Below are 13163 nucleotides of genomic sequence, written 5' to 3' on the forward strand. Positions count from 1 at the left end.
CATCAACTAAAGCAGTGAATGAATACAAGCGGGAGCCTACAGCAGTGCTTACTACTGAAACGGGAGTCATGGTCCAGAGTGTCCACAATGTAGAAGTGTCACAGTTGCAGCCACAGGTAATTCTCTAACCGACGCCATAGCTCAAGTTACCAAGACAGTTGCAGAATTAAAGAAAGAAGTGGGAACTTTAGCTGAAGGGAAGAATACATCTGCTAAAACCTCCACAAAGGGACTCAGGCAAAAAACAAACAAGCCAATGTTCAGAGTTCCTACTGGATTTTGTTTTCGCTGTGGAGATGCAGGGGATATAAAGCAACAGTGTCCAAATGCAGAAAACTTGGAAAAAGTGAATGAGCTATTACTGGCAAGTACAATGCAGGCAAACTTTAAAGGGCCTCAGTGAAGGAGCCAGCTGAGTGCCCAGTTACAAAGAGCTCCATGAAATCTAACATCAAGAGAAGTTTCCCTGGATCTCACTTCCCAACCACTTCTTGCAATAGAGGAGAGAAACTACCTACTGTGCACACTTCTAGCTCATCTGAGGTAAACAACCAAACTGGAAAGCCATCTCAGCAAAAGTCTCAGCATCCGAAACCACAAAGGATTACTAAGAAAGAGTTCCATCCTTTAAAATGGGTAAGCCAACTGACTGTACCTCAACAGCATGCTGACTGATGTACAGCTGAACCACACGGGAAACAGAAAGTACCCGATGGCCTAGTGGGACCGTCCCCTATTGTGGCAGTGAAGATAGAAGGGTGTACAGTAAAACACTGTTGGATACTGGTGCACAAATCACCATTCTGTTCAGAGACTTTTACCAGAAATACTTAAAGCATTTGTCACTTGAAAAGTTATAAGACTTGGAGATCTGGGGGCTAAGTGACATGAAGTTCCCTTATGATGGTTATGTCTCTCTCAAGTTAGAATTTTCCACCTCAGTGGTTGGATCAACAGATGTTTTTGAAATTCTCGCTGTTGTATGCCCCAGGCCAAAAGAAAAGGATTCAGCATCTATTTTGGTGGGGACAAATACTGACCTCATCAGAAGAATGCTGATGCCTCAGTTGACCCAGGAACACCTAACATTACATCCACTCCTGAGACCAGCCTTTTGTGCCCTTCAGAAGGAGAAGGATAGTATTAAAGATGAAATTGGTCATATATGGACCCTTTCTGAGAAAGAACATATAATTCATCCTGGTCAGGTCACCTGCTTGAGGGACAAAGTGAGGTTGTGTGGACAAACAGCTTCCTCTCATCTCATGATGGAAATGGATCCAGAAATACACTTGCCACTGGGGCTGGAATTAGTCCCAGAAGTTTGGCCTACTGACAAGCTGAAGCATCCTTATGATACCTGCCTGTCGGGTTAAAGAATAAAATAAGTACCCCCACTGTTCTGCATTCACAAGTGCATTTGGGAAATGTTTATGCTGCCACTCGCTTACCTGCTTCTGTTTTAACAAGAAACGAGAGCAGTGTCAAAGAGTTGAAGCTGGAAGATTTTGATCTAGGAGGTAGTCTTCTGTCCCTTGAGTTGGTAACCAGAGCTAAAGAGCTGTTGATGAAGAAGAAAATTGTGTTTCTACAAGTGAGCTGGATGTGGGCTGTGCGAAAAGTGCAAAACACTGAATAAGATTAAAAGAAGACCAGCCTTTCAGAGAACATTCCAGAAGGGTAGCTCCAGGAGATCTGGAGAAGCTGAGAAAATATCCGGAAAAACTTAAAGCCGTGGGGATAATTCGAGAGTCAAGAAGTCCATATGCCTCTCGCATTGTCGTTGTCAGGAAGAAGAATGGGTCAATTCACTTGTGTGTTGACTATCGTACTCTGAATCAGCGAACCATTCCAGACCAATACACAACACCTCGGATTGAAGATGCTCTAAATTGCCTGATGGGCAGTAAGTGGTTCAGTATGCTAGACTTAAAGAGAGGATGCTATCAACTTCCTATGCACCCAGAAGATAAAGAGAAGACTGCCTTCATCACTGCTTCAGGATTTTTCGAGTTTGATCGCCTACCTCAATGTTTATTGAACGCACCAGCAACTTTCCAGAGAATCATGGAAAGAACAGTTGGACACATACATCTCCTGGAAGTCTTAGTCTACCTTGATGGCATCATTGTCTTTTGGAAGACCCTAGAGGAGAACAAAGAAAGACTGACAAAAATATTGGACAGAATTGAGAAGGAAGGACTGAGGTTGTCACTGGACAAATGCAAATGTTTCCAACCTTCAGTGACCTATGTGGGACATTTAGTGTCTGCAAACGGAATATCCACAGATCCCAGCAAAGTTGAAGCAGTGACATCTTGTTCCAGACCCAGAACCATCACAGAGCTGCGATCTTCCCTTGGGTTCTGCAGTTACTATAGAAGCTTTCTCGAAGGATTTTCAAAGATAGCAAGACCACTCAAACAATTGCTCCAAAATGATGAGGAAGCAGATGAAACAGATGAAGACATTCTTCTGAAGAAGCCAAAAAGACCAAGAGGCTCTAAAGAATTTATCGAGAGTAATTGGACTCTTGATTGCAAAGAGGCATTTGAACAGCTTAAGTATTGTCTCTCACATGCCCCAGTGCAGGTGTATGCTGACTCAACAAAGTCATACACATTACATGTGGATGCTAGCAGAGATGGTTTAGGAGGAGCCCTTTACCAGGAGCATGACAAGAAACTGAGACCTGTAGCTTTTATCAGTCAAAGTTTAACTCCAACAGAAAGGAACTATCCTGCACACAAGTTGGAATTCCTTGCTTTAAAGTGGGTTGTAGTAGACAAGTTGCATGACTACCTCTATGGGGCTGAATTCAAAGTTCAGACTAACAGCAACCCTCTGACATACATCCAGATCACTGCAAAGCTACATGCTACTGGCCACAGATGAATGGCAGCTTTATCCAACAACAACTTCAGTTTAAAATATTGCCCAGAACATGAAAAGGAGATGCTGATGGTCTGTCCAGAAGACCTCATGGAGATTTACACCCAGATGATGAATGGGTGGAAATTCCAGCACCAGGAGTGAGAGCTATGTGCCAGATTGCAACCTGCTACCAACAAACTGAATGTTGGTTCCAGAAGTTGGGTCTGTCTGAAGAAAGCATACCCCAAGCTTACTGTAATCTGGTCACTTTACAGGCTTCATCATTACCAGTCTTGAGTAACAGTGACCTCAGAAGAGATCAAAGAGAAGACCCCTTAGATCAGCTGGTGGTAGCTGCTTTAGAGAAGAAATAAGTTGATATGCTTTGCACAGATATTCATCCACTGTCAAGACTTTTGGCTAAAGAATGGGACAGACTCCAGATACGAAATGGACTAGTATATAGGAGATCTCATAGTGCACTTGGCAGTGAAAATGGCAATTGTTGCTTCCTCAGAAGTATCGAGAAGCAGCACTTCACACTCATTGTACAATGATCATGGTCATCTTGGTTATGACAGAACTCTGGGACTTATATGAGACAGATTCTACTGGCCATGCATGAAACAAGATGTTGAAGATTATTGACGTACATGACTTCGCTGCATGCAGAGAAAGACTTTGCCCACCAGAGCCGCCTCATTGGGTCATATGAAGAGTTGAAGATGCTCTAAATTGCCTGATGGGCAGTAAGTGGTTCAGTATGCTAGACTTAAAGAGAGGATGCTATCAACTTCCTATGCACCCAGAAGATAAAGAGAAGACTGCCTTCATCACTGCTTCAGGATTTTTCGAGTTTGATCGCCTACCTCAATGTTTATTGAACGCACCAGCAACTTTCCAGAGAATCATGGAAAGAACAGTTGGACACATACATCTCCTGGAAGTCTTAGTCTACCTTGATGGCATCATTGTCTTTGGAAGACCCTAGAGGAGAACAAAGAAAGACTGACAAAAATATTGGACAGAATTGAGAAGGAAGGACTGAGGTTGTCACTGGACAAATGCAAATGTTTCCAACCTTCAGTGACCTATGTGGGACATTTAGTGTCTGCAAACGGAATATCCACAGATCCCAGCAAAGTTGAAGCAGTGACATCTTGTTCCAGACCCAGAACCATCACAGAGCTGCGATCTTCCCTTGGGTTCTGCAGTTACTATAGAAGCTTTCTCGAAGGATTTTCAAAGATAGCAAGACCACTCAAACAATTGCTCCAAAATGATGAGGAAGCAGATGAAACAGATGAAGACATTCTTCTGAAGAAGCCAAAAGACCAAGAGGCTCTAAAGAATTTATCGAGAGTAATTGGACTCTTGATTGCAAAGAGGCATTTGAACAGCTTAAGTATTGTCTCTCACATGCCCCAGTGCAGGTGTATGCTGACTCAACAAAGTCATACACATTACATGTGGATGCTAGCAGAGATGGTTTAGGAGGAGCCCTTTACCAGGAGCATGACAAGAAACTGAGACCTGTAGCTTTTATCAGTCAAAGTTTAACTCCAACAGAAAGGAACTATCCTGCACACAAGTTGGAATTCCTTGCTTTAAAGTGGGTTGTAGTAGACAAGTTGCATGACTACCTCTATGGGGCTGAATTCAAAGTTCAGACTAACAGCAACCCTCTGACATACATCCAGATCACTGCAAAGCTACATGCTACTGGCCACAGATGAATGGCAGCTTTATCCAACAACAACTTCAGTTTAAAATATTGCCCAGAACATGAAAAAGGAGATGCTGATGGTCTGTCCAGAAGACCTCATGGAGATTTACACCCAGATGATGAATGGGTGGAAATTCCAGCACCAGGAGTGAGAGCTATGTGCCAGATTGCAACCTGCTACCAACAAACTGAATGTTGGTTCCAGAAGTTGGGTCTGTCTGAAGAAAGCATACCCCAAGCTTACTGTAATCTGGTCACTTTACAGGCTTCATCATTACCAGTCTTGAGTAACAGTGACCTCAGAAGAGATCAAAGAGAAGACCCCTTAGATCAGCTGGTGGTAGCTGCTTTAGAGAAGAAATAAGTTGATATGCTTTGCACAGATATTCATCCACTGTCAAGACTTTTGGCTAAAGAATGGGACAGACTCCAGATACGAAATGGACTAGTATATAGGAGATCTCATAGTGCACTTGGCAGTGAAAATGGCAATTGTTGCTTCCTCAGAAGTATCGAGAAGCAGCACTTCACACTCATTGTACAATGATCATGGTCATCTTGGTTATGACAGAACTCTGGGACTTATATGAGACAGATTCTACTGGCCATGCATGAAACAAGATGTTGAAGATTATTGTCGTACATGTCTTCGCTGCATTCAGAGAAAGACTTTGCCCACCAGAGCCGCCTCATTGGGTCATATGAAGAGTAGTGGTTCATTGGAACTGCTCTGTATAGATTTCCTTTGCATTGAATAAGATGATGGTGGGATCAGTAATGTGCTGGTGGTGACAAACCACTATACCAGATACCCTCAAGCATTTCCAACTCACGATCAGAAAGCTTTTACAGTGGCAAAACTACTTGTTGAGAAGTTATTTGTACACTACTGCCTGCCAAAAAGGATACACTGTGATCAAGGGTGTGACTTTGAGAGCAAGCTTGTCCACGAACTACTCACTCTTTTGGGAATTCAGAAAAGTCACACCACTCCCTATCATCCTCAAGGGGATTCTCAGCCTGAGTGTTTCAACAGAACTTTACTAGTCATGTTGGGAGCGCTATCTGCTGAGAAGAAGAGTCAATGGAGTAGACATGTAGCCACAGTGGTGCATGCATACAACAGTACTAAAAATTATGCTACAGGATTCTCACCTTACTTCTTAATGTTTAGAAGAGAAGCTTGTCTTCCTGTTGATTTAACCTTTGGAGTCACAGCTGATGATACGCCAGTGTGATCTTGTGGCAGTTATGTGGAGAGACTCAAGAAGAACCTCAAACAGGCCTATGAGCTAGCTGAACAATCAACAGGTCAAAGACATCAGCGAAACAAGGCTCACTATGACAAGAAAGTGAAGATACATGACTTGCAACTAGGGGACAGAGTTCTTTTGAGAAACATGGGCCTGCAAGGAAAGCATAAACTAACTGACCATTGTGGATCTGAGATGTATATAATTTGTTCTCAGCTACCTAATATCCCTGTCTACCAAGTCTGCCCTGAAGGGAAAGAAGGACCCATCAAAACCTGGCACCGCAACAACTTAATGCCTTTGGCAGAATCATTGAGACACATAAATCCGGAACCCAAAATGGCTCAGTGAAAACCTAACTCAAGGCGATCCAGAAGACTAAGCAGAAAGGAAATATCCCCCCAACTGTTCAAGAGCCTATGATTCCTCCTGCTGAAGGAGAGGAGGATAGTGATCTTGACTGGGGTTTCAGTGGATTTTTTTATGATGATGTTCGAGACCCCCATGGACTGAAATCTCAATGTAAATGCACCAAAATTTGTCCCTTGCCACTTTAAATAGTCCAGCACCAACAATAGACTGAGTAATGTTTCTGTGTCTCTTGCAGAACCTGATGCTGATGGAGGTCCTGCTATGCAAAACTTCGAATATTGGTGCTGAGGACAGTTGTACATTTATGGAGAAAGAAAGTGAAGTTATACAAGAGGAAATCTTAGAGGTAGACAGTATGCCTACTGAGAAACTGGACATTGTGTGTGATTTAAGTGACCAACCCTCAGAGCAGAATACCCCAGTTGTCTCTTTTGAACCAAAGCCTCAGAGACTGATTCGGCCCCCACAGTGGCATACTTATGACAGTTTGGGACATAGTACACAGGAACCTGTGACCACTGCTCATCGGAGAGTCATCACCCATGATCCCTATGCCGCCTGCTCAGTTGGTGACACCCCATCCCAAGTTAAGCCTAATGTTGATCACCCTTTGTGGGATGTACCTTTTGAATGCAGAAATACTGTTCAGTTGATGGTGCATTGGTGTTTGTATATATGTATATATATATATATATATATATATACATTGCTGCTAATCTACCTTTGACTTGGGAGGGCCCACGTTTTCAAGTGGGGAGAGAGTGTAGCTCCCACTGTATTTCACTGAATGGTTAACAGACTGCAGTTTTCTGATACACCACAAGTTGGAGCTCCTTTTTATTTGATATAAAAGAGAGCAATGAAAGTGAAAGAGATGAGACTGAAACACAGGGTGAAGGAATAAGGGGCCTTGTATTAAAACTGGATTTTTCTAGTGTCTGGGACAGGGAACTGAAGTTGCAGATCGTGTCTGTCCTCCTCTGAAAACCTGGTCGATGGTGATCTGTGGAATTAGGAGACAAGTCTGGAACCAGTAGTCTCATGCCTGCATCTGATCAGCATGGACAGAAATACTGCTAGGCCTATTATAAAGAAGCTATTTTCGATTACAAGACAGCTGTTGGGTGATCTCTACACTTCTCATCAGTGGAACTGCAGTGCCTGACATCCAGAATATTATCAACGAAGTGGTGAGAGGCTTCAGCCTCCATTTTATACTTTCATGGGATTGTGCTATATCTTCGACTGGGACTGTATGCCTAGGTTTTTACCCTTTTTCCTTTTCTGAACTGAAACTGTTTAGCTTTATCTCAAAATAGTACTGGCTGTCATTCTGTTGATCTCATGTTACTCAACCCTCATTGTGGATACCCTTTTTAATGCTTCGTGGATTACAAATACCCGAGCTTCATATGAGCTCCAACTTTGGGCCCCATCATGCCAGCATTAAGACTGTAAGTAGTCACTGGCCAGTGAACAGGATATAACAGAGTGTTTTCACAGTTTGGTCTGATTAGAACTGATCAAGGTTATAGCTGCTGTTAGTAGTGCTGTATTATAGCATTTTTACTGCTTAATGACATTGCCTTTTTGCTCATATTTGAATAACAAAACCTCTTTTATTGAGTTTTGAGGTGTGTGATTTCACTGTATGTATATACCTCATATGGCCTTATTGCTAAACTTTGTGCTACTGCAGTAATTTATTTGCTACTGTGCTGTTGCCTATTAAGACTAGAGTTGCCATCTAGAATAAAATCTGTTATTATTTGCAACCTTGGTGTGTTGGGTGTAAATAGGAGTGTCACCACCATCAGGTAGGAAGGAACCCGTACATTATTCAGCTACACCTGCTGGTGCACTACACTTATACTAAAGTATGTTTAAAAACTGTAATGTTTTCATCATGAATCTTTATGCCACAATAATGTTCATAAATGCATTTTTTAGAACCTGCTTTATTTTGCCAACATGAAACCCACAGCAAAAATTACAGAAAGCAATGTACACATCTCAAAAGGTATTGCAATCATAGGCAACCTCATCAGTTTCAAAAATTGCCCTTCATAAATATACTTGTATTGCTGTTAGCAACCCCACTTAGTCATCCTTAACTTTTTTTTTTTCCTAAGGTGGTTAAACTACTACCCCTTTCGGAACTTTCTTTGAGATTCAGGTGCCTCTTATAAACAAAAAACAATCTTTAGTAAACAAATCCTACTTAAACTGAAGAACAATCCTGCTAAACTTATCTAATCAGTAAACCTGGACTATGAAGTTAGGTCATTGTCTAACTGAGGGCAGCAACAGGGTGTTATTGTGTTATGTTAGAAGCTAAAAGGGTAAAACTGTGCTTCATTAAATAATCTAGTAATACCATAGTCTAAGTTAATATTGTACACAGACAGAAAAAAATGTGTGCCAACTTCAAGACACATGTCTTAAGTATTACCCCCTTGCTCAGTAAAGAAGACTTCAGATGCAATAAACACTACAGATTAAACTCAAAGTTATATGTACTGCATGAAAAAAAGCTTCATAAGCATGGCAATGTTCTCAGCACTTCTCTGTATAAGGAATAACCCATTACAACTTCTTTGCATTCTGACAAATAAATGTTTATTTGCACTGCACATGATCTGGAATGCTAACATTAAACTACTGTGGTTCCCACCTATTTGGGAGGTGCATTATACTCTAACAACTTGAGAGTCAGTCAGCCTTGCTTCTCTTCTCTACAAATTTAATGGAGCAGGTAATAATTGAATGTATCCTAAAATATAGTGCCAAAAACGCGGTGGTGGTGCTGCGGTAGTGTTGTCGCCTCACAGTAAGACGCTGTCCGGTTCGATTCTCAGCTAGAGCGTCATCTGCATGGAGACATGCGTGAATGGGCGTACCTTCATTGAAGGTTGTGCGTCAGGGCTGGTAACTCGGCAGGTAAAAATCAACTACCAATCATTAGCGGACCGGAGTTCCGCTGTGGCGACCCCTAACCGGGAAAAGCCGAAAGACAGAAACAAATTCTAAAATATACTGCTGGCTTATTTTGATAAACACAGACAAATATTTTAAAAACACAGCCTACCTTCTGAAACTAGTAACATTTTTTAAACCTGGAAAATGTCCATCTGGATTAGCATCCTACTAAAAATGCCAACAAAATAAAATAAAGATGCATAATATTTAAACTGGAAGAGAGATTGACCTGTCCTGCTGCATACTTTAATCATGTGAAAAAATATTTGCTGGCCCTCATAAAGGCACTAACAGATAAGTTAATTTACATCTCTTTTGACAGTCATAGAGTTTGGTAAGTAAATAAGTGGTTAAAGGGGATAACACATGCAGGCTACAGAAATGTCTCCCACAAGGTATTGGGTATTCAAATTGATTCATCGTATTAGATATGTGACTATAACTGGTGAATTGTGAAGAGCAGAATTTGCTTATGACTACAAAAAGAGTAATCGCCTCTAATAAGGATAGAAAATTACTTCAGGATCATCTTAGACCTACCATTTTAGCAAAGAGAATTATGATTATGAACCACTGACAATCTTCATCCTGTATTCCAAGGTTGGATTCACTCAACCTCCATTTGCCTACTGTTTGAGTTTGAGTGTTTGCAGGTTAGTATTATAGTTATGTGTAAGGTATGGGATAGATTTTGTGTTATCAGTAAGCAGAAAGTAGGTGTGTGTATGTAAATGTCATGGGTTGGGGTTAAAATTAGAGCTAGGTAAGCAGATAGCTTTAGTGTAATGGGTTGGGGTTAAAATTAGAGGTAAGTAAGCAGATAGCTTTAGTGTAATGTGTGTTTGTGTGTGTTGATTCATTTCATGTGTGTCCAAACCTGTATTTGCAGTAGTAGTGTTATGGAAAGGGTTTCTGTTAACTATAGTGATATGTTAGTGTAAGGACCAGGAGCTGGAGTAGATGTGTGCTTACCATGCGTTAGTATGCATGCCATCCCAAAAGCTAACCCACCACAAAGCTAAAGCATCCTATTATCTTATAAAAAAATACTTTCTGTAATTCTACCATTATTTAGACAAATTTGTTCTAATTTAGTGGTAAGGTTTTGGTTTCAGAGACAAAAAAAGGAAACATTTTATTTTCATTGGTTTTGTTTTTCAGTCATTTGGTTTTCAAAATGCAAGAATTGAACACGTTGTGTTTGAAGCTTTTTTATTTTGATGTATGGCTGTATACTTATATTTACATGTTTTTTGAAAACTATGATGCATTCTTTGACTAAATGTACTTCTTTATAACTTCTTCATTATGCTTGTCTCTTACATATGCTCGTATAGTGATGTATCTCTTACTTTTACTTCCTATTTATCAGGAATTTATTGGTATATGTTGATTCAATCTACATTTTTCACACTCCCTAACTTAGTAACTCATGTTTACTTGTGCAATGATGTTGTGGCATGCGGTTACTCTATTGTTTTGCCATTGGTCCTTGTCATAGATGAAAATAGTCAGATGGCCATCCCATTTACCTGGTTACCAAATAATAATTGCATCTGAACCTTTCATAATACAACTAATTTGTATGAGGAATCAGGTTTTTAACACATAACCGTCTTAAAATAGGTATATAAGCAATTTTTCACCCAAAGTGATTGAAATAATTTTGATTGATGTTGGTGTTGGTGTTTACATTGGGTGGGGGGAAATACAACTACATACATATGATCACATCAATGTATTGTCTAAGAAGGGGAAGATGGAGCTGTTGCATACTGCAAATTAAATTCTTTCACACATGGAATCATCATAATATTTAGCATATCCATTCAGCAAAGACGTATCCTGGTCTAGTAAACTGGATGGTGTAGAAGAGTCACATGGCTGTCAGGAGGAATGTCTTATGCATAGGACAAGAGTATATATAATATGCTAATATCATGGTACTCAGTGTAGTAAATGGTAGACCAAACCCATGTAGCTCAGCAACCTTCCATGCTGAGCTGTAGTCTTTAGGAGTCCTACCCTTACCGATTAGGTCTTGCTGATCCTCGCTCCAATAAGTTATAGTATTTTCCTTCTTTTTTCTCTGCAGGTTTTTCCTTACTTCTTACTCTTCATTCCACAGTCAAGGGTAATAATCTTTTCCCTCCATGCTTATTATTCTTTCAGTGCCTTATTATATTAGCAGTCATATTGTAATATTTAAAAAAATGCTGGCCTGCTTTTGATTTCCAACAATATCGTAACAAGTAGTGACTTTGTTATTGCATTGTAGAAAATTGCATGCCTTACAATGCATGTCTAAGGCAATCGACATGCACAGACATGTTTATGCTTGCACAGAGAATATGTTACTTTCTTAATTTTTACCATTAAATCCCTACCCATCCCTTTGCTTATGGACATACTTTTTCGACAGAATATAATAATGTTATGTGTACTGCTTGTTAGCTGTTCCTGCAGGCTGGTGCATGTATAGACTGTACGGGAGTTCACTATAACCTCTACCCATCCCAGTTTTGCAGGCAGAGGCTGTGCTATGGATAATGTCTTTCAAGAAATGGATATATGTCGCTCATTTCTTAAAATTTTGCACCCACATTTTCAGCATGTCATTTATTGCACCTACTCTCACTGACTATGCTGCGGCCACTGATGCATAATTGTGACCAAGAATTAATTTATCTATTTACTGGAAAATTACAGTTCCAAAGGGAATCGTAAAATCATAGTGGCATAGCTCTTGAAGTAAATACTAAAATGCCTGTTTTGAAAGTCTGCTCCAAAATTATTGATAATTGACAACATTATGAATTTAATTTGGAAAATAATTCCTCATAAATTTCTAGTCCATCGGATTCAGTTCTGTCTGCTATCCCCTATGATCATAGATAAGGAATATCTCTTCTGGCATCATACAACTCTGTCTGGAAATTCTCAATCTCTAATGTTACCTTTCTTGATACATTTCTACATTTATCTCATAAAGAAATCCCTGAAATGGGTATGTTGAAAAGTTGGGAAGTACGCTGACAAACATCTGAAGAATGAGCATGTATTATGTTTGGATGATGAAAACGAGGAGGACGAAGTGAAAAAAACACTATTTTTGAACGATGTTACTGTTGGATAAATTTCTCCAAGGTCCAGTGACATCACAGTTGATGATGTCTTGTAAGACAATCTCCTCTGCATGAAAACCCAGTTTTCAAATTTCATCCCAAATTATTTTTTTAATTCAAATAACAGAACTTTTTACAACACATTCATTGCATGGAACCAAAAACTGGAAGTCACACTTAGAGAAAATTATAATTATAGCAGCTGCTACTTTTTAAATCTATGTAGAAAATCATTGTATTCTTGTAGAAAATTGTTCTTCCCCTATGATTAACAACCCTCAAACAGAAGTCAGGATTCATAGTGATGTATTTCAGTTATGCACAAGTCTTGCACAGCTACATGGTGCTACAGAATAACACAAGGAGACTTGAAATACTGAAATATCCAGTTCAGCTCATGCAGTGCTCAGGTGCACGTAGCAGTGTTTCAGGGAATTAAATGAGCACTGCCACAGCTATACAACTGGCGACAACCATACAGTGAAAACCAAGGCCTGAAGAGCAGTAGCCCATCCACTGAATGGTCACTCACCACACTGGGTTATCTTTTGAGACCAGAGAACTTGAACATACAGACTGAAGCATTTGAAACATAAACCATTGCATATGTTAGTGGGACTGCACATTTTAGAACAACTCTTGACAGGGTGGCACAGACCACTGCAGAAAGCTATACAGACATACAGTATTTGAAACTGCAATGTTATGATGTCCACATATGTGTCGTTTGCATAAAATAGAAGGAAAGGGTATGTAGGAGAGTAAGGATATTGGCAAGAACAAGCAAAGAGTAACACAAATAGACAACATAAAAAGGCATGCAAGATGAGAGAT

General features: G+C 40.1%; 1 protein-coding gene across 2 annotated transcripts in view; it reads left to right on the top strand.

The window, feature by feature from the left end:
* The window catches only part of DSCAM (DS cell adhesion molecule), a 3720739-nt gene that overhangs the window by 2997144 nt on the left and 710432 nt on the right, over window positions 1-13163 (top strand). The gene's annotated exons all lie outside the window — the stretch shown is intronic.

This window comes from Protopterus annectens, chromosome 5.part0 (genome assembly GCF_019279795.1).
Source record: "Protopterus annectens isolate FY-2018-M chromosome 5.part0, PAN1.0, whole genome shotgun sequence".
Lineage (NCBI taxonomy): Eukaryota > Metazoa > Chordata > Ceratodontiformes > Protopteridae > Protopterus > Protopterus annectens.